The sequence below is a fragment of the Lycorma delicatula genome, chromosome 1, assembly GCF_047948215.1.
Source record: "Lycorma delicatula isolate Av1 chromosome 1, ASM4794821v1, whole genome shotgun sequence".
NCBI classification, from domain to species: Eukaryota; Metazoa; Arthropoda; class Insecta; order Hemiptera; family Fulgoridae; genus Lycorma; species Lycorma delicatula.
Genome location: NC_134455.1, coordinates 198,230,358 through 198,254,345, shown reverse-complemented (window position 1 = coordinate 198,254,345; position 23,988 = coordinate 198,230,358). Strand labels below are relative to the sequence as shown.

The window sequence follows — 23,988 nt, the reverse complement described above, 5'->3', positions numbered from 1 at the left end:
TTTTTTACGTCTATAATACAAAAGCCTTGTTAAAATGACTAATAAATTCGTAAAATTTATTATCAAAATTAGTATAAAATTTAATCTAGGAAAACTGATGTAAAATAGCCCAATAAAAAATAAATACAAGATCGAGAAATTTGATTTTATTACTAACATTTCCTGCATGAAAATTTTTAAGTGTTATGCATGGTGCAAGTAAAGAAAATGAAGTTAAAAAATAAAACTGTAATTGATACAATCAAGAGTTTATTGTAAATTTTCGATATCTGTCCTATTTCAATACGCTTGGCTGCACGTTTTCGGATTGTTAGCGTTGATTTCCGCAGTTTTGCACGAATTTCCTTAGTTTGTGCGGCGGCATCTATAATATGAGCAACCAACGAGTATGAAATTTCCTTTTGTACATAATACCTTTCATCCAACCCCACACGCAACGGTCTAATGGTGTTAGATCAGGTGGTCTTGGTGGCCAGAAGTGTGGTCCACCTGGGCCAATCCATCACTCTGGAAGTTGCTCGTTTGAGTATCCGATACGGCACATGAGAAGTCGGAAGGCACATTTCTGTGCTGAAGTTACATGTGGTATCTTGATGCTAGTGAAACATCTAATAGCAGCGGCAATTGTTCCTTAAGGAATTCCAAGTAAATTTCGGAATTTAGACGTCGTGGGAAAATGAATGATACAATTAGCTGATCGTAAACTAGACTACACCACGCATTAACGCTAAATGTGTTTTGGAAATTACGGTTTATTGTCGTGTCTGGATTGACTTCTGCCCAAGTGTGTTGCGAAGGTTATTGATGCCATCCCAAGTAAACTGAATCTTGTCAGTAATAAAATGAACTTGTGTAATCGACAGTTCATATTCAACCAGTTTCAATATTATAAACGAAGAGGAGGATCTTTTGGTTGAAGATTTTGTACTCGTTAATTATGGTAAGGATACAACTTGTTACGAAGTGTCCTGTACACATAGACTGGGAAACTCAGAACTGCCGGGAAAGGCGTCGTTACTAACATAGGCTAACCAAGATGGGGCGCTTGCCCACCCTGGCTCATTTAGTCAAACAAAAAATTACAGGTCAGTATCAATAGATTAAAATTGTATTGCGCAGCAAGAAAGCATGTTTGAATCGTGGCGGTAGCGCTCTCCGGTGATCGAGCTGGGTACTGGCAGTTCAAGATCTAAATATTCTGTGCTAAAACTCGAAGAATATAAAATGTTCGAGGTTGGAATTACCGGGAAAGTTCTAGTACCTTCTGTTCCCTATTTAAGCGCTGCAATCAGTGCGAGTGAGTCAGTTGAGTGAATTGAGACATTTGAGTTAGTTCAGACTGCAGTCCCGTAACAATATCAATTTAAAATGGATATTAGAAACGTTTTTAACACGAAAGGTATGTATCTATATTATTTTCATTGATTCGATGAATTGCAAAACCATCTAATTAAAGCAACCTAAAATGTTCAGGAAATGCGAAGACTGTTTTTTTGTTTGTAATAATAATGATTTTGAAGTTGTCTTTGTTATTGAAATTTTAAGAAAAATCATACAATACTAAATAAGGAAATAATAACAAGTATACCATACTTCAATAACTTTTAATAACGATTGAATATTGTAATTAGCTACTTTTGCAGCAGTTTAGCTTAATTAGATGGCTTTGAAATTTGAAATAGTTGATTTTGCAACTAGTTACTTCTGATAGTTGCAAATAATAAAAAAAATTTACAAAATATTAAAGTTTTACTAAAAAATATTTTACATTCAATAATAAAAAAAAAAAACCATTTAAAATTCAATAGCTGGTTCTGTGATGTTTTGTGGTATGCATGATCTACTTTTGAGGGGTAAAGAAAACATGAAGGTATTTTTGAAGACTTGATCAAACTCAAAATCGACGCTGGTGATTCATTAAACCTATTATTAATCCTTATCTTCTAAAAGTTAAAAATATTATCAGCACTAAACTTTTAAATTTTCTCGAAAATAACATATTTACAAATTTTCATAATGTTTCATTTATTTATTTTTTTTTTTTACGTTTGTTACTGACAACTATTTTAAATACCAGAAAATATTTGTGGTTGGAAATACTAGCGAAGCTTCGAAAAACACAAACAGCTATTACCCACTTAAGTATTACTCTGCATAAAAACTTTCGTGGCTTGTATACAGAAGTATTTTATTCCCTTATTAGAAGAAACAAGTGTTTGAAGTTGAAGAAATAATTCAGTACACGCAAATAAACATTTATATTTGATAAATAAATATAAAAAATACATTGAAATTGTAAACCTGTAAGAGTAAGAGTCTCGCAGATATCATTTCTTTTATACGGCAGTTACTTTTATACGGATTTGAATACTAGTTCGTGGATACCAGTGTTCTTTGGTGTTTCAACTAACCACATATCTCAGAAATGGTCGACTTGAGACTGTACAAGACTACACTTCATTTACACTCATACAAATCATTCTCATTCATCCTCTGAAGTTATACCTGACGGTGATTCCCAAAGGCTAAACAGGAAAAAAATCATTTCTTCCGATGAAAATACAAAGATTTCTGTAATATCAATAAAACTGTTTTTAACGAAATGATATTGATATCAAAAAAGGTAAGACACTACATTTCTATTATCAAAATCTGCTATTAATTTACAATTTTGTTTAAAAAAGATACATGTTAAATATATGTAGTAGACAATAGCTAATAATATGTAGTAATAGATAATAAACAATGTTTAAGCGTTCCAATAATAAGCAAAATATAAAAAAAAAATTGTTACAAAACTCTTACCGGCCCGATTTCATTTATTAAACAACAAATAATTATAAGAAATGCATTATTTCTGTAAATGTGATATGGATTGCATATAAATGAAATGGTAAGAGTTTTGTAACAAATTTTTCTATTTTTTTGCTTATTATATGGAACGCTTAAACATTGTTTTATTATCTATTATTGTATATCTACTGTCCATTACGTATAGTTTATATCTATTGTCTATTACGTAAAGAAAATTCATTTAACGTGTATTTTTTGTTTTAAAAAAATTTTTAATTAATAACAGATTTTGATAACAGAAATGTAGTGTTCACCTCTTTTGATATCAGTACCATTTTGTTAAAAACAGGTTCTATTTATATTACAGAAATCTTTGTTTTTTCAGCGGAAGAAATGATATCTATGAGAGTCTTATTGTACAGTTTTCAATTTCATTGTATTTTTTTTATATCACTACGTTTTGTTTGATTATTCTTTTATTTATTTTTTTTTTTATGAATTACTGATTGTTATCTTATGGATTTATTATTAAAATTTATTGCCTTTTTAGAACAAGCAAAAATACATTGCTTGAATTTCATGACCAATTTTTTTGTAAATAGTCATATCATTCACTTCATACCATATTTTTCCTTTTTTTAATAAAAATAGTATAATGACCTTCACGAATCGAAGATCCGTGATGTAATTTTACACTTATTACTTTGTAAGTGCAACCCTCGATTTTTATCGTTCCCGTGGACACATTTTTTATATTATTATTAGCTGACCCGGTAATGCTTCGCTGTTGTTAGATTTGAGTATATATATATATATATATATATATATATCTATATAAATTAAATGAACACAAATGAAAATTTGATAAAACATTAAAAACTGAACATTACAGAACATCACAAAATTTAGCCATTTCCTTATTCCCTCTTTCTCCTTCCCATCTTTACCCCTTCCCCTCTTCATGACCTCACCCTTTCCATCTTACACTTTTTCCTTTTTCCCTTCTTCCCTTTTTCGCAAAAATATTTCTTTTCACGTAGCTAATACATATTCTGAATATGAGCCAAATCGGACTATAAATATAATTTTTCGACCCCAGCGCCACCTAGCGAGTACAACTCATTCAGAAACCTTCGCGGGCATGCGCATAACAACTTGAGTTTCATCACAATCGGATGAATGGTATAGGAATGCATATGGAACAAACCTTCATTTTTGTATATATATATATATATAATTAAATGAACTTTTTTTTTTATTTCTCATCAATTAGTTCAAATAGTTCTAATTGTGGAATAAAAACTTTACCAATTGAATTTATTTCTGTTTTATTTATTCCTTCTTTAATAAAACTAATATAATCTCTTGTAAACTAATAGTTTTATTTTTTTAAAGAAGTGATGGGAATTAAAAAAATATTTTCATCTTCAGTTTTTTCATTTACTACTAAAAGAAGCTGCAGTATACGTTTTTAAAATTTTATTATTTCAAGTACATTATCTAGTTTTTGTACGCTATCTAGTACTATCAAGTACTGCTATCTAGCGGCGCGATTCGTAAAGTCACTTTGAAAAAATGACATATTCGAATCCCGCGGTTCATCAAATGTAAAAAACGTTGTCTAACAAAACTCGCGGGATTTTTTGAAAGTATTCTTTATTACAAATCTAACAGGACTGAAATATAAGGTTCTCATACTTGTTTTTTTTCTCATTTTCATTTCACTTTTAGGTTAGGTCATGTTTAGAACTGTTCGTTGACTTCGAAATCTGTCCAGTTCTGCAAACTCTTACCATCGAAGTTCTAACGAACTTCGTGATAACAAACTATGTTTAGAGATTAGTAATTGTAATTAATAGGCTACTTATTTACTTCTGAATTTCCTTATAATTCTTTTCTATTTACGTTATATTTTTAAAAAAATATTTTAGCAGAAAAGACTAATCGTAATGAATTTTTTTTCCAACCTCCGGGACCACTGTTACGTACATATTACTTCAGAGAATGAGATGAATGACAATTTTTTTAGCTTGTGAAAATGCCACGCCTGACCGGGATTCGAAACCGGACCTCCGGATGAAAGGCCGAGACGCTACCACTCGCGCTACGGAGGTCGGTCGTAATGAATCTTAAGATAGATCATTACTTAAGAACTAGTGAACTTAAGAATCGTCTAAGAACTAGTGCAGACTAAATGATTTTTGCGTACGTGATTGTGAGTCGACCGAATGAGACTAGTAGATTTTAAGTATATAAATGATATGGTCATAATTCCGTTTTTTCTCCTTCAATCTGTTTTATTTTTATTACTTTTGTTCAGTATTATTAAAATAATTAACGATGTATATCAGGGCCGGCGGAAGGCGGGTACAATACGTGAAATTTACACAGGCGCTACGGCGCAAAGAAATTGTCTGTTCACTATATACGAACTAAAGAATGCTTTTTTAATTTTTTACGGATTGTGTGATAGCTTAAGGGGGCGTGATATTTTTTTAATGTTTTTTTGGTAATCTTTTTCTACAGTTAGATAATATAGTTAGAATTTTATGTTAGACTTTCTCGCTGAGTTCGATCCAGTTATGAAGAAACATTTATCCAGGGCTAAAGAAAAATCTAAGTACGTCCACTACCTGGAAAAAAGATATCCAGAATAAAATCATGGAGCTAATCGCTGATTGTATCAAGAAAAAATGTATAAAATGTACAAAAATAATCACGGAATTCAAATTTGTGAATGCTTTTTAGGATTCCATTCAGTTGATTAATCAACAGGATCAATTTGTCGAAAAAAATGGGTATTTTGCCCATTGAACACATTAGGGGACAAAGCTATGACAACGGGGCAGACATGAGAGGAATTAGAAATGGTATTCAGGTTTCTTAATAGATTTTCTCGTGCATTTTATACACCATGTTGCAGTCATACTCTGAACTTGATAATTGTAGTTTCAGTGAAATGTTCACTGCATATTGTTAAATTTTTTGATGTCATTGATCAAGTCTAAAAATTCTTTTCGGCTTTGAAGCACATCAAGAACTTGTTAAAACAACTAACAAATCACTTTTACAAATTGCAGCAAAAATCACAAATTTTGACTTTCTGTGTTCTATTGTGATTTGGTATGAAGTTTTATTCGAAATCAATATATCAAGTAAACAAGTATAATCACTTTTGCCGGTGCATCAACATCATTGGAAAAAACCAAGATATTTTTGGAACAAAATTATAACCAACAAAAACCTGATTCCATTGTCGCACAAGCCCAAAAAATCGGGGATATTTTGAATGTAGAGAACGATTTTCCTCCAGAAAATTTGGGAAGACAGAAAAAAAAAGATTTTCCGAAGAAACAGAAATTGAAGAGGTAAGTCCAAATTAAAAATATAAGCGAGAATTTTTTGATGCCATATTTGAAAATCCGATAAAAGCTTTTAATGATCGTTTTGATGCCTTTCAAACTGATATTGAATCATTCAAATTTCTATTTAATTTAAAAAGATTTTCAGCAATGTCATACGATGATTTAAAACTGTATTGTGAAAATTTGAATAGAAAACTGACCAACGGAGTTAAAACAGATATTTCCGGAGCAGAATTGCATTTTGAATTAAAGTCTTTTGCTTCACGACTTGCGGAGGATATGAGACCAGAAAGATTATTACAGTTCATATATGAAAATAAATTAAATTAAATTTTTTGTAAATGTTACCATTGTATTAAGGATCTTACAAACATTGTCCATTACTGCAGCACAAGCAGAGAGAAGCTTTTCGAAGCTAAAGCTCATCAAAAATTATTTAAGATCCACGATGAACCAAGAAAAACTAAACGGTCTTGCAAGAATTTCCATCAAATAAAATTGCCGATGAAATAAATATTGACGATGTGAGATTAAAATTATCAAAAATGAAAGCTACAAAAGTAAATTTTTTTCTAAATGAAATTTATAAAAAATATATGATCACTTTTAGAATATAGTATACCTAGTATTGTATACATTTTTATTTTACATTTAGTCATAAATCGTTTCTTGGTGATTTTTTTCGGTTTGAATATTCAATAACGTTTCTAAACGAATAATAATTTTTATTAATTTAATTGTAGTGATATATAGTAGTGATATATGCAACCGGAAAAGAAGCGGGCTTTTTTAGGCGTAACTAAGCAAATAGTATTTAATGTTTACATTTATTTATAGAGAAGAGTGTAAATAGTGTAGCTTTTTTCAAATGTTAAGTGATAGAAAAAGTTAAAAACTACAAAAATTGTTAAGTGAACAGTGCAAAAAATTATTATGAAGAAAAATCAATAGTACTAGAATCAACCACTACATTCATGACGTAAAAAGGATATAAATTGTCCAATGCAATATGCGAATGCAATATAAATTTGCTCTTGTAATGGCCTATCTCAATCGATAAATATTTTTTATTTAATTTAAAAAAAAAGTTCTAGCAGGTAAAAGAACTGTCCAAAACAAAAGAAGATGGAATTAGTTTCAATTAAAGTGAAAAATAAAAAAAGTGGAATTAGCCCCAAATTCCAACTTTCCATATAATTGTTCTTATATTAAAAAAAATATAAGACCAGTTAAAAAAATACAAGTCCATCGTTTAGGAAAATAATCTATTAACTGTTTTTGTACGGGAAGAAAACTGAAGAGACAAGGTAACCAGTCAATAAAACGACATAAATTTTAGTCGGTTTTTAAGACGATTTATGAAATAAATAGTGTTTCATAATATATATAGACAAGACGTAAATTACAGCAGCTGTTTACCTCTAAACCCTCACTGATATAGAAATCTTTAAAAAAAAAATAACCGAATCCAGGATTAAGAATGAATCGTTGCACAACCCTAGTGGTTAAGAAGATTTATTAACAACCCTCGCTGATATCACCCCTATCAGGTTGTAGAGTAAACTATCACGATGATGTGAATTCATACAATCGCATTAAGTGATTAAATGAAAACGTATTCCAAATTTACGACTTCCTTGCTAATGCGTTCAGTCTCAAAGTTTTACCCGCCCGATTACCCTTAAAAAAAAATGTTTAGTGTAAAATTTAAGAATAAATTTATACGTAAAAATTATAAGTGTAATATGAAAAAGGGGTTAGTAAACGTAACATTGACTGTACTTTAGCGATGATGGAAACTGAGCTATTCGGTATTATTAGCACTAGAAAATATACATAAAAATGTACAGGACTATACTTCGGAGTTACGGACATAAGATTATTTGAGAATCACCCTTTCATCCACATCTAAATCAAATAGATATGTAGTCGGATGAAAGAGTGGCTAACTCAAAGGAATATACATTTGTATGGCTGATTACCGTTTTCACTGACTAAAGAGGATTTCAGCAAAAGAACAATGGAGCGGGGTACGTGAACGCGTAAAAGATATGGAATAAAAAAATAGTTAAAAGAAGAGCACACGTCGGATACACACTTGTTAAAATTGAAATATACGTTTTGCTTACTCTGATGTAACACTGTCGGACACCTCTACCGATGATGGTAATGTAAATGATTCTGATCTAGACTTATATGGAATTGAACCTGAATATTTGTTTCGCTTTATAATACTCCTACGTATGTTTATTAATTGGACTAGATATGTAAAAAGAAAAATCGACCAAAAATCGAACATTCTATACTTTTCGAAAAAATAGTTTTTATGTTTATGACTAATTATCATACTCATATTCTAGTGGAAATATACAAACAAATCAAAAGTTAAAAATCTGATGTAGACACCACATAACTTTCTTGTTCGCATATTAAAATACATATACACATTTTTTTAAATGAAAAGTACACAAAATTTTATTTCATTAATAACTTCTGATATATTTTCATTTTTTTATATTGTTATTATGAATTATTATTTATTGTATTTTTTTTTACAATCAGAGATTAATAATTATTAATAAATCAATATATTTAAATTTAAAAAAAAGAAGATGAAGTTGGATTCGAACCGATGTGCCTTCTAAGAACCAAATATTTCATTAATTAAACTTTTATTTGGCTATAAATCTGGAAACAATGAAAATAAGTACAACTTATGATATATCTTTGAAAAGCTCTCAATGAGGGCTTATTACTGCAGTTAAGAAAAAGTCTAAAATCTAATTTTTTTTTGATTTTGGGATTTTTTGGACATATTTGGTCCAGTCGATTGCATTCAAAAGGGGAGCTGCACAACTAGATGTTACAACAGTTCTAAATCCAAAATTTCAAAATCCTACGGCTAATCATTTTTTAGTTATGCGAGATACATTTGTACGTACAGAGGTCACGCCGAAACTAGACAAAATGGATTGAGGGATGGTCAAACTGACATTTCCGTTGAAATCTGAAAACCGAAATTTTTAGCGATCACAATACTTCCTTTACTTCGTACAAGGAAGTAAAAATATAATTAAATTTAGTTTATTTTATTTATATTACTATTACCATTGAAAAATTGAAAATATTGAATTTTCTTTAAAAAAATGTTTGTTGGTTAACTTCCTAAAATCAATAGAGCTATAGAAGCACGATACGGTTTAATAAAATGAGTTAAATCTCAATTTGCATAATAGAAATATGTTTTAATATGATTTTTTTTTTTTAAACTGTTATCATAACAATAAATACAAAAATTAATTAAATTTATAAAAAAAGTTAAAAAAAAATTATTTTTTAAATAATTATTGCAAAAAAAAACAAAATATTTTCAGCTAAACCAATGAAATAGAAATTAAACAGTATTAAAATATTTCTTAAGAAATGCCATTTATATCACCATTCCTAATGTGTACGTTGAAATTTGTTCAACTAGTTAAAAATAAGCAACCCTCCCCCCAAGGCTCCAATGAGATGAGAATGATATCTTTGGCATGTAAATGAGGTGTAATCTTGTACAGACTCAGGCCGACTATTCCTGAGATGTGTGGTTTATTGAACTCCAACCATCAAAAAACACCAGTATCCGCTGTCTAGTATTCAAATCCGTATAAAAGTAACTAATTTTTACTAGGATTTAAACCTCAGATCCTTCGACTTCGAAAATCAGCTGTTAAGCAAGTGATTTGCGACGAGGAGTTTGCCATTAGACCAGCCCTATGGGCTAACAAATACCATTATTGTAAAATATAATTCTATTAGCTTAAATAAAATAATGGTATTAAAAAAGTACCTTTTAGTAAAAAAAATAAAAAAATATTATAATAGTTTGCAAATAAAAAAAAAATAATAGTTTGTTAATAATAGACGGAGAAATTTCACTCTTTTATTAATGCAAATAATGAAATGTAATTAGTTTTGTAGCTAACTAAAAACAATTATAACAAACAGTCTTTATCATTACACTCAAAAATTCGACACTATAAAACTGTAATAAAGCCAGAAGCAATCTATGCGGCAGAAACCCCAAGATTGGGCAACAAAGATCTACTAGAAAATCTAGACAAAAAGAAAGAAAAATTATTAAAAAAATTTTAGGTCCTAAATTTCAAAATAATCAGGTAAAATTAAATCCAAATAATAAACTTTATACTAAAAGTGAATGTGTCAGACACGGTAAGGAAAAGTCAAATTGTATTTTATTTCCATTTATTTAGAATGAATAAAAAGTAGATTGACTAAACAAATTTTTGATTTCTTCCAAAGTAAAAAAGTAAATAGTTCACACAAGTCCAAGAAGGCCTAAAAGAACTGAAGAAATTATAAAAGAAATTTTAAAGAAAATATTAAAAGATGAAAATAAAAGGTTCCAAGAAGCGCCAAAACGCAAGAACAATAGAGCTGAACTTTCTGAAAAACGAAGGAAAGAGATATCAGAAAGAATGAAGAGGTACTGGGCAGATAGAAAACAAAGAAACAATCGCATAGATAAATGATTAATTTAACGTGTCCAAGGTTTATTCGAAGAAAAAATTATAAAAATATTTTCATTCAATTTATTGCTAGACTTCATTTTGATTTTCATTAACTACACTACTATTCGGCTATTAAAAGTCGTCAAGAAAATAAATAATTTTTCCAAAGCAAGGTTGACTCCTTATCGCATAAATAATATCGTAAATGAAAAACCTTTTAGATGAAATTCTATTGTTTTTTCCCCTTAATATCGTTATTTGGGTTGAATCATTACTATAAAACGTCCAGAATTGTAAATGGAACGATAAAATGATTTAATCTGAGATTTTAATTTTTTGAAGTTTAAATCATTATTGCATTATCTGGATCTTCACTTCAATAAAATTAAATGGTTATTTCTATTATATTTTTAAAAAGTTTCAATTTTTCATATTAAAAAATTCTATGACTAAAATATCAATCGGATTATTTTACATATACCCGCAGATTTAAAAATGAATTACTGAAACTTAAAAATTACGATATTATTTACTGATATATTTATTTAAAAGAACTATTTGGAAAAGTGGGCTTTGTATAAGTATACGAAAGCAAGCAGCATTAGATGGAAAAGTAGACTTTATAAAATAATATGATGACAAGACGTTATATTCAAAAAAACGTTTAGTTGTATTTTCAGTAAACTGATAAAAAAGCATCTACGTTTTTTATTAACGCTGACCTTCGTTAGAACGAGATTTCCGTATGCGCACTGAGATGCTCTATGTTTGCGGAAGCTAACAGCAAGTCCGTTTATGCCTTTTGAATTCGTATTTGCTCCTCCAATTATATCTGTTTATTCGTTCATTAATTTATTTATTTGTTTCCAACATTTTACAAAAGGTACACAAAGATCTAATAAGCGCTTTTAAAATCTAACTTCTTAAACGATATATTGTAACTGATATTGAACAAGTACATAAGAAAATTTTAATGAGAATTAAGAACTACGGGAGTGAAAAGGTTTATATCCCCGTTTTTTGTTATCAATTATAAATAACGAGAGTATGTTATGGAAACATCCAAATTCGCCGTGCAAAAAAAAGTTCAAGACCCAACCATCCGCAGGAAAACTGATGCTTACGGTTTTTTGGGACTCATAAGGCCCAGTACTGGAAAATTATGAGGAAAGGGGCACGACAATAAACAGTGCACGTTACAATGAGATCCTTACTGCCAAGGAAAGCCTGCAATTCGAAACAAACGCTGAGGACTGCTGTCAAAAGGTGTTGTGTTGTTGCACAACAATGCCCGTCCACATACTGCTGCCCACACTGCTGAAGCGCTCCAGAAACTCAACTTTGAAGTATTGGCTCGTTCTCCGTATAGTTCTGATCTTGCCCCTTCTGACTACAACTTCCAGATCCAGTCAAGAGGCATTAAGGGGCAGTCGATTTACCTCGGACGAAACAGTGAAAGAAGCGGTGCATTCCTGGCTTGCAGCTCAAGCGAAAACCTTCTTTTACGAGGGCATCAGGAAGCTTGTGCAACTATGGACCAAGTGCGTTGAAATGCAAGGGGACTATGTTGAAAAATTATGTACATGTAAGTTTCCTATTTGTATTGCAATAAAATTTTTAACTACATTGTGGATAATAATTGACTTACCCTCGTATGTATGTATGTTTATAGCAGCTCAACGCCCAAACCGATTTAAATTATGATCTCGCGTTGGATTCCCCATTACCGTGACTGTCATAGGTTCTCTCTCTCTCTCTCTATATATATATATATATATATATATATATATATATATATATATATATATGTGTGTGTGTGTGTGTGTGTAGTACTGAAGATTTGCCGGTTGAAGCATAAACGTTAATGAATTGAATTAATGAACTGTGAGTCTCATCGCTTTGTTAGCTGGGTTTGAACTGAATGAATCAAATCAATCGAATAATAATATTACAATAATAGAATTAAATTTACGTTAAATACGGCTTTCCGTGAGGACTGCGTGTGAGGCTAAAGTTGTGAGATTTTGCAAGCACCTCTTGCGAGGCTAGACCAATCATCTCCATAAATTGGTAACAAACGGGTTGCCCGTTTAGTTCGTTAGTAGGTTGAAGACTAACTTTTGCATGCATCAGGTACATTCTTGAAATTTTATTTTTATTTACTTCTGATAGACTTGTAGCTTCATATTTAAAGCTACTATATTAGTGTATTGGAATTTAATCAATAACAATTTATTCTTCGGTAGCTTTACTCGTTAAGCTATTGATTTGTTGTTTGGTGCAGAGTTTGAGTTGTACTTTGGTGCAGAATGGCCCAAAGGAATCCTCATGAGGGGGAGCCCCGCCGTACACAGGTGGGACAGCAGCGCAGACGTCCTAGTTTGTCGGTTCCTGGTGCTTCTAGTGACGCAAAAGACACGATAGTTGTAGAACCTCCCTATTCAAGGTCGCGAATCACTAAAAGAAAAGCTAAGCTTATCTCAGACAATAGTGATGGCGACGTTACTGATGGAGCCAACATGGTTTACTTACTGGAGGAGTTGCGTGTCCTGGAAAAGCTTATTCGGCAGAACATCAAGAAGGAAATTAGAGAGAGTGCTGCCAGGGAGAAAGCCTTGAAAGGGAGTGCATTGGAGAAAGCCTAGAGGCTGTAGTGACCTCTCTTTACATCCTTTCCACTGCTGGGCTCCTCTATAGAGGCATCTATCCAGACAGAAAGACCGCGGGAACATGGTATATGTAATGTAGTTTTATGTTCTCGTAGAACCAATTCTGGATAAAGAATTATGTAAATTAGTCGAGAAAAGATGGCCCACTGATATAATGCAGAAGGCTGAAAAATTGACATCCCTCTCAGCTGAAGTTGATTTATGTTACCTTAAGAATGTTGCCGGTGCTTTAGATAGATCAGACCAAATGGCTCGACGGCCGAGTGCTAGAGCTGGTGAAATTAGGAAGGTCTCGATGGTGTTGGACGAGGATGATTCGTCCACTCAAATGGCACATTTTGTGGCGTACTACGATTCGTCTTTGGATGATGGCTGTACATTGATAACTATTTTAGGTTCCGTCAAGAAGGTGCTTCGGGTGTCCTTGCCGGTGTTTGTTTTACCTGTTGGTAAGCTTGATGAGTACGTACAGAAGTTACTGTTTTATTTGTATCGAGCACGTGACGATAAAGTCAGGGTGTATTTGACTTCTGGCAATACGGCGCCTGTTGAAGGCAGGAGATTTGTATGAACTACTCCCGCTGTCTCTGATAGTCAGACAGTTATAGTTAAGGCATAGATTATGTACATATGCGGATCTGTTGATGACCATGAAGGAGTCAGTAACCTCCAGCGAGGTCGGTGAAATAATTTCCATGAGGAAAGGAACCAACGAAGATCTTCATGTTAGAGTCAAGGAAGCAACAGCTGCTGAAAGATTTCGAAACTTTTTGTGTTCGAATATTGTTGGACTCCGGCAGACCTTAAATCAAGAGAATGTCGCCGGACGGTGGTCAATATTAAGGATATTTCAGGAGACACAAGAAAGAGATTACTGACGCATTGCAGCAGGCTGTTGGTGAGAATGAGGATTTTAAATTGTCCTCAGTTCGGTCCGCCTTTGGAGACACTAGGATTGCCACAGTTGTCACTGGCTACCGGGTGGCTAAGAAGCTGATAGAACAGCGAATACGAATTGGTTGGATTCACTGTCGCGTGAGCATTCGGGAGCCTGATGATCGCTGTTACCGGTGCTGGGAGACCGCCCACGTGGCTGCATTCTGTAGGGGCTCAGATCGGTGGAAGTGCTGCTTTAGGTGTGGTGGACAGGACTATTTTAGGGCAAATTGTCAGGAGCCTGCAAGATGTTCTGCTTGTGGAGGTGGGACATCGGGCTGGGTCCAAGAGCTTCGAAATGAGAATAATGCAAGTTAACGCTAATAGGTATTTCATAGCACATGACCTCATCTGTTGCGATTGATCATGATGTGGATTTCCTGGCTGTTGTGGAGCCTAACAGAAGAAGGGTGGCCACGCACTCGTGGGTTGTTGATCGATCCGGGGATGCTGCCAAAACGAATGTTTCGGGCCGGTATGCTGTCTCCCGGGTATCAAGAGCTGATGGATATGAATCGGTGGATCTTACCGATTGCACTTTTACATCTGATTATGTTTCATCTAATTCCAGCGATGAACGATATCAAGCTTTTCTTGGTGATCTGGGAGATTGTATACGACGTGCAGAAACCCCAGTTATATTATCCGGTGATTTTAACTAGCAATGTCTGGAGCTTGGGGGAATGATTTCCACCTCAAGAGGATAAATTCTGGCGGCATTGTTCTCAGCACTTGGGCTTGTTGTCCATAATGAGCGCTTTTTACCTACTTATGTTGGTAGGGGGCGTGGGTCGGTTGTGGACTTTACGGCGACCTCCGAGCAAATAGCACCTAGGATTCGAGACTGAAATCGCAAGAAACCATCTAGTCATTATCTTTGAGTTCCAAATTGAGTTGCCTGGACGTATGTTGTGTCCTCAGTGTTGGAAACAAATTGAACTCCAGGCCGGCCGTGTTGTCGATAGGATTGCTGCAAAGTTTCGAACGAACAACCCAATTACATCTGAGAGCCTATCGGAAGCTGCTACTGAAGAAGGTCGACATGGTGGGACGCTAAATGGTTCTCGTAGACAAGTATATTGGTAGTCCAGTGACATTGCAGAGAAAGAGATTGCTGCGTTTGCGGCCAGGAGGAAATCACATAGAGCCAATAGACGTGTTGGCCGGATAGTCGAGGAACTCCTTCAGGATTATTGGCGTGCAAGAAGTGCTTTGAATCTGGCCATAAAGGAGGTCAAGGCGAAGGCGTGGCTAAAATTGCTGGCTGACCTTGAGGTCAATCCATGGGGTAGGGCATATAAAATTGTTGTGAGCAGATTTGGGAAACCTGTTGCCCCACTAAGTAGAGATGTCGCTCATCATACAATTTCCGAGCTTTATCCAGTCGTTGAGTCGCCTTGGAGACAGATTCGTGTGGTTCATACTCACCAATTTAACACCAAGGAGATGCAAAGAGCCGCTTCGCGGCTAAATTCAAATAAAAGCCCGGGCCCGGACATGGTCCCTGGATCCATTATTAAGACGCTTGTTTCAAGGCACCCTTGGGTAGTCCTTGACGCGTTAAACTGTGCACTACATGCTGCACAATGAAAAGAGACGCTGCTGGTCTTAATCCCTAAGAAAGCTGTAACGGAAGATGGTAGCGTTGCCTATCGTCCTATTTCGCTGTTGAACACGATTGGCAAGCTAATGGTACGGCTAATAGTCGACAGGCTTTGGAAGGAGGTAGAGGAATCGGGCGGCCTCTCCTCTAACCAGTATAGTTTTTTTAGGGGGAGGTCAACTATGGATGCTATTAGGGGTGTCCTCAATTGGGCGAAAGATCGGGCAGCGGGCACCTTGCGTTGACAAAAGATACCGTTGCTGGTCCTCCGAGATGTCAGGAATGCCTTTGGAAGCATTCCGTGGCCAGTGATCATGGCTTCGTTGCGTGCACGCGGAGTCAGTGGATATATATCGAGTATTGTCAATTGCTATCTGCATGAGAGGAAAGTGATGACTCTGACTGAAGATAGAGAGATCTCCTTTGATATGTTTGGTGGGGTTTCACAGGGGTCGGTCTTAAACCCGCTCTTGTGGAACCTTGCCTTCGTCGGGCAAAACTATTCGTATGTTCAAAACTATCATCAGCTCAAAAGTTTATACATACAATTATATAAATATATATATATATAATTTCATTTTCTTGTGGGCACGATAACTGCCGTAATTTTGCGCCAATCACTTTCAAATTGTTCCTTAAAAATAACTCGTCCCAAAATCTCGGTCGAGTTCGTTAAAATCGGACCATGGGGTGGAAATAGGGGGGCTTTTACGAAAAAACAAAATATCGCTATAACTTTCTTATTAAGTAAAATATTGAATTTGTTTAAAGTTCCTACTATTATTTGGATAATGGCCTAAAACGTATGTAAGGGAAGTTTTTTGATATCACCAAACATTGACCCAAGGGGTGGAAAAAATGGGGTTTTGAAAACAACAAAAAATCGTCCCTCTCTTAACAGTCAGAGTATCGAATCGGCTTAAAGTAGTCGTTAGTCCTCTAAACATTATCTAAAACTTTTGTCTGAAACAATTTTTGATATGACCAATCCTTACGGCAAGGGATGACCAAACGTTTGCTGAAATTTTAATTAGATGGGGCTTGTCGTATGCTAAACATGTAAAACGTTTTCCACATGCAACCATTGTTGTATTAATTATACTTGAAGTTTTTCTTAACTTGAAGGTGGTAATCTTTTTTATCCCCTACTTAGCATCGGTGAAATCTACCTGCGCTTTCCGGCGTGCCGAAGGGGATTTTTTATAATTATATCAGAAGAGTTTAATTTCTTATAATTATGTTTTGAATATTTCTTATTTATTGTAAATTTCAATATCATATAAATTGCCGTTTCAAAAGCTCTGTTTGTAAAAAAAGCATGCGTCAAAATTGACATTTTAAAGGAAGTTCAAAATGGCGTTTTGTTCATTTAACGTAAATATTAATGATCGATTCCAGAAAAATAACTTTTCTGAAAAAATTACTTTATTCAATGAAATATAAATATAGTAGCTTTAAAATAATAAAAATATTATTGTTGAACAATTATAATAAATAATTACTAATAAATATGATTAATTATATACTCTAATATAAATATAATAATTATGTACTCAAAAAGATAATCGCTTTTTAGATGATATGCTTCCTGTTAATTATTTTACATGATATTTTTTATGAACTTGGAATTTAAAAAAAATTTTTTATAACTATTGTGTCCCACAGAATGAAAAATTAAAAAAAAATTAAAGCATATTTAAAAAAGAGTAACTTTAATACGATAAATTTTACAGGAGGACTTTGTATTCAAGAAAATCGCAAAAATGAGTGTATTTTTTCAAAGGTGTAAAACGGATAATATTTCAAAACGTTGTATCTTAATCAGTTTCTGTTGTATAGCCAAATACAAAATGAAAAGGAATTTTAGTTATAACTTAAATTAATAATTATAAATTATGATCAAGGTACAACAAAAAAATGTCGTTTTTAAATTACAATGCATACCGATTTTCAGAAGTTGGCTTTTTCAGATGGCTTGATTATGACATTTTTTAATGGTGCCAGCTTTGCTACAAGTGCGAACATACTTTTAACTTAATTGGCATCAAATGGTGTAATGCGAGCAAGCTTCACTAGGGTTTATTTCAATTTTACGGAGTAGAACAATAATTTTTATTTTGTAAAAGTTATTTTCCTTGCAGGAAGAGAATTATATGTTCAGGATTTTACGGAAGATCGCTTGTTTCCCATTCACTCGAAATTTCTCTTAACACACAGACTTTAAAATTGATTTCCTATTTCAGAGTTTTCAAAGATTTTAAGTTTTCTTTTAAAAAACGAACAAGATATCTTACAGGTATAACCATACAAGGTACTACATGTGTAGGAATAACAAGGAATTCTATTTATAATTTATTTACTTGCTATTTATGGATGGTATTATAAAATATTAAAAGTCCAACTATATTATAAAACTTCAAATTATTTTTATGTTGCAAATACGCTAACAACTGTCCATAATTTGTATAAATGTAGCCTATTTAAAGTCTATTTCATATACATTGAACAATAACCTACATGAAACGTATGAAGAGAAAACTGTAAGAGCGACTTTTTACCATACGTTGTTCACGTTTTTTGAAAATAAAAGATTATTTTTTAGAGATTAGATTGTTACAAATTATTAAGAATGCAAATTGGGCAAGGTCTGGGTTAAAAAGCAAATGCTTGTTAAAAAGCCAATTGCATCCTTTACAACTTTATGATTCCACAGCAACTGTCCAAGATAACAGAATCCACAAAATTAAGTGGTAAATAAGGATGAAATATCAATGGCCTTATCCACATTTAATAAACAGAAACAATGTCAGGTCGGTGTTACTGCATGGTGTTGAGATTCCTTAACTGTTAAATATCATAAAAGTAACACATGTTACGATAAAAAACTACTCGTGCAGTTTTCTGTGTAAACACAAAAATAACTCTTTTTTTAAAATCTTATCCTAATTAATACTCTAAGAATTTATTTAAATAAATATATTTCCTTCTTAACCAATTTATTAATTTAAAATGCATGTAATTGTAATTAATACAGAACATTTATAAATAAACATCAATATAAAATAATAATACATCATTAAGAAAAGAATACCTATCATAAATTGTTACTGTCTAGATGCATTCATTATTTTGGATTATACATATTATTTTTATATGAGCGAGAGAAATAAATTTTATAAATGAGAGGAAATAAAAATTTGAATATTGACAGAAATATTCAAATATCCATAATTAAAAATGAAAATTAACTTTATTATATTAATTTATTTTTTAAAGGAAAATAAGTTAAAACAAAATAAAATTAAAATTAATCAGATAAACTTATGTACAGTAGTGTACATATTCAATGAAATAATTTACTTTATATTTGAAAATATGAGTTTTAGAATGTTAATTCAACAATATATGAACAGCCTTCTATAAAATTCTGTTAATTTTAAATATGTTTTAATCAAACTGAACAAACAAGTATTCCCGGACTAATAAGATAAAACTAGTATGCAGTCCAAGAAAAAAAATTATACATCAATAGTTTTATTTCAATTTAATTTTAATTTTTAAAAATTATGATACAAAAAAATAAATACCTGTACTAAAGTATGAAGATGTAATAAATCGACTAATTCAGCATGTCCACGCACTAAAATGTTGTCACAACACAGAAAAAATCATTTTGACACAAATCATTAGATGAAACTGAGAAGATTGTTCTTAAAAACCAAAATCAGTAACAGCAAACATGATTTCAACAATCATCTAACATGTTGGTAATAAATGAAATTTAATCACTTTTTAATAAAAGTAAAAAAAAGTCATAAGGAAAGTAAGTGTTTTATTATTTACAAAGAGCAGTGATGGTGGGATCTTTTAAATTCAGCAAAAGTGTTACAGTGCCAATTAATTGATTCGTTAATATTTATAACACTTCTTAACAGTCATAGTTTCAATAGTTTAGGTATTTGTTAAGACTGACAAAAATTGATGAGAAAGATTATTTAATTATAATTTTTTTTTTTTTTTTTTTTAAATATGAATTCAGTTTATTCTAACTACTGCCATCATTTCATCCCTATTTAATTTAATTTATTGCAGTTCATAATGGTTACAGAATATTGCAATTGTATATATTTTAAATAAAATGAATTAGTGACAAATTATAAATGAGGCATAGAAATCTTTAAGTGTTATCAATTTATGAAAGGAAAGAAGTTTGCTAATTCTATTACTTAACAGTAATGAAAATGTTTTGCAATCAGAGAAACAGAAAGCCTAAAATAGCAAACACCTAAAGTAATGGCCAAGTAGACTAAATCAGAAATAGTTCCCTAAGAATTAAATTTGTTTTTGGCACTTAATATCATTCTAAAAGAAAGATACACATTTAAACGTATTCATATATACACACACACTCACACTCTTCTATACCCCGTTTTACTTTTGAAATCTATTCTCTAAATATGACAGTAATTTAAAGTTTTGAAATTAATTACTATTATTGGTTAATGTTTTTATAAGTTAAATAAATATAATCAAATTAGTTCTTTAATAAAATAAAAAAAAAAACAATATTTTACATCTTACATCAGATAAATTTTGAAGACTAGTAAAATTTAAAACCAAAATTACACACAACAAATTACTTTAAATAACAGAATATTTTTTTTAAGTACATTCTACCATATAAAAATCACTGTAGTAAACTAAATCTCTTCTCATCAAAATTATTTATTATTAACAATCCAGACATTAAAATACATGTTTTATCATTTTAAAACATAAATTTGTTTAATAGAGAATAATGAGGCTGAATAAGATTTTCAAAAAAAATACTTTGCTGATCTATTCAACTTAAGATCAATAGACAAATATACATATGTTTTATACATAATTCTGTTTTTCATCAAATTGTTTTAATAATTATTCGCTTTTTTTTACTATGAACCTTAGTCATAACTAACAGCATTCATACTCACCCAATTATTGCTAGGGTCGATAAACTTGATTAAGTATTCAATCATGACCTACGGGAACAAGTTTGCGATACTCAGTTAGGATTTGCCTCTTTTTCATACTTTTCATGCATTTTTGTTTGTTATGCTACAACCTAAGAAATTCTCCGAGTGGAATCAGTGAGAAAATTTATTTGAAAGCTTAGCATATAATGTGAATAATTTTTCAGTTTCTTCATTGATTTTCACTTGTCATAACTTCTTATTGCTTTATTCGTGAATTAAAAGAATAATTTCCTGCTAAAATAATCAATAGATATGAATGTAACAAATCCAATGCTCTTCTATTTCTTTCAATCCTTATGCAAAAGTAAAAACTGCTGTAAATTGTTAAAGGAATACTTTTTCAACTCTTCAAATTTTGACTTTATTTAGTCTCTGTCAAATTAAAAACTACTAAAAATTTATAAACCTTACTTTGATGCTGGCTTCAAAATTGAAAGTTTAAACGACTGAAAAAAGTACTAGTTTTTAATTTTTTTGTTAGTTTTCTTCAAATCTATAATATTATACATATTTTTAACATTTTATTTTAAATATGGATAGGCCTACAAAACATTCTGCACAAATTATCTTAAAAAGTGCTTATAAGAAATTTGGAATTAAAAACTAGCTATACATTAAGCTCTCTGCAATGCATCAGTATTAATATTATTATTCATTATTTTTTTATGTAATAATTAGTTTAAATTTACCCACTAATTGTATTGAAATTACTTTGAATATCAGAATAACATCAGACTGTACATCATTAGGTTAAAAATATTAATACTAAGGAATAATATAAATAAATGAAAAAATTAAAAACATCTTTGAATTCCCTCATTTTTCAATATAAAAATTAGCTGTTTGAATTACTAGTAAAAACTTACAACTTGCATGCCAAAGTGACTTCTAATAAAAGATTAAAAAATAATCATAAATTTGCCCAAAGAAGAGCAAGGCTTGGCACAAAAATATACATATAGTCAAAGAAAATATTTTCTATCGAAATAACATATTTTAATGTCGTTTTACCTCACTATGAAATTCTTTGCAATAAAACAAAAAATAAGTAAAATGCAATACATTAAAAATTGAATGTAAGAATAACTGTGTTAATAATTATGTCATTCACAACCTTTGCAAAAATGATCTATAATGTGGACTAAAAGAATTAGCTACAAAATGGCTTCTGTAATTTAATTATAAAAAACAACATTCATAACAAACAGTCTTATACATCTGCTAATACAATCAATACATCTGCTAATACAATTCCATTCTGGTTGAAACTGCATTTGTTTCACATATAAAATTTGAATAAGTACAAAAAACTGAAAAGAGTAATTTGTTCTAATACAAAAACTCTTTTTGCAAATTTTTAATAAAAAATAATTATTTAAATTTAATTTTTAAAAATGATCACTATCACAAAAGATGCCTTTCACAAAAAAATTATTAATTATTTGTTAAAATTAACTCCCAGGTAATTTATCATACATTAGTAAGTAGCAGATCTTTTATAATATTATTAATAAATCACTACCCCTATACATTGCTCGTTAGAAACAGTAGAATCAGCTTTGAATACAATGTAAATGACTGATCATAAATAGCTTAGACAAAAATTCCATGAGTATGATTAAAAGGAAGTATTATTAAATACTGATTTTATGTATGAAACTTGTAAATATAGTTATGAATCAATAAATTGGACTTAGTAAATTAGACATTATGAAATGGAAAAAAGTTACTTAGAAAACCCTTAAAAAACCGATTGTCTTTATTTAGCAATTAATGATATAGGTAAAATGTATAAAAAATTACTATAATATGTAAATATTCCTGTAGCTTGAAATTGAAAAATTATTATTTTTAATGGTATTATTTTAAAACACAGGTCTTCTTCATCCCTCCTTAGCCATTCAGAGTCACCTCCATTTGCAACTACTTTTTGATTCTGCCTGTTCTTTGCTGCTGCAATACATCCAGGTGTTTTTACCCAGGGCCATAGTTACCCCCTCATGTGACTGCTTCTTCATTCAATGTATGGGCCTTTTCCTTAATATTGCCTACTTGTTTCCATACCCAATTAACATAATACTACAAAAAAAAGTAATATGTAGGTTAAAAATTCTAACTAACATTTGTTTAGTATTAATAAAATATTTGTTTTAGAAAATGAAGTATTACAAGTAAATAATGTGAAATCTGACTAATTGTCCATAGGAGGCAAATATCTAAATTAAAAGTTAATGATTCTAAAAAGACTGATGAAAATGAAGATGCGCGGGTGTCTTTAATAAATATCTAACAGAATAACCCAAAAAGAGATTTCATCAATTGGGATTTTTAATGATGACCTGGAATATCAGTATAAAGAGATTTTTCTTACCATTTTATAACAGGATGAAAATTCTCAAAAAGCAGAATAAGCATTAATTTTCTCCAAATCATTTTCAACAGAAGCAGACCACATAATCATAGTAATTAAGAAATAATAGTTATACAAAGAAATAATCAGTGAATAGTAATTATTATAATACAAAAAATAAAATGAATAATTAAATGATCAAAACTTAAGTAGAAGAATTAGCTAATAAAGAAATAGAAATAAGATTTTTCCTAGGACCAAAAGAGAATTAGTTAATCTTAAACAAATAGTACAGCACCTGTTATTATTAACACATTATCAATCATGAATACAAAATATTCCTGTACTGGTTTGAAAAAATTAATGCTTCATCACTGAAAATGTCCTTTAATGTTAGCTAACATATAAGGTCAGTTTCAGAAATGAATTTTATAATTATAAGTTTTTTTTGCTTTGGATTTTCTTTAAATTCTGTAAAAATGTGTTTAAATAAGTCCACTAATTTTTTAGACAAGGGCAAATCTTTTCAGCAGGAAAAATTTGATTCCAAAGATGTCATCAGTATTGAAGTGGCTTTGAAAATTTTATGATTCAGTATTATGAACCATTAATTTTATAATGGAAAATTAATCATAGTATTTGTAAAGTTAGCATTATTTCTTGACATTATGAGAGCATTTGGTAATATTGATCACTCTACTTCAATAAACTATATCGAGCTGTAATTTGAGGCTTGCCATTTA

At 31.2% G+C, this 23,988-nt stretch overlaps 1 protein-coding gene across 6 annotated transcripts in view; it reads right to left on the bottom strand.

Annotated features, from left to right (window-relative positions):
* LOC142327251 (lysocardiolipin acyltransferase 1-like) overlaps positions 1 to 22,044 on the bottom strand; it is a 63,997-nt gene extending 41,953 nt beyond the window's left edge. The window contains exons 1-2 of one of the 6 annotated variants that reach the window (XM_075370106.1): positions 21,907 to 22,044; positions 19,468 to 19,520 (exon numbers count right to left, since the gene is read on the bottom strand). The gene's annotated coding sequence lies outside the window, so the exon portion shown is untranslated. The other 5 variants (XM_075370087.1, XM_075370137.1, XM_075370096.1 and 2 more) reach the window with 5 other exon arrangements.
* Positions 22,045 to 23,988: the final 1,944 nt, after the last annotated feature.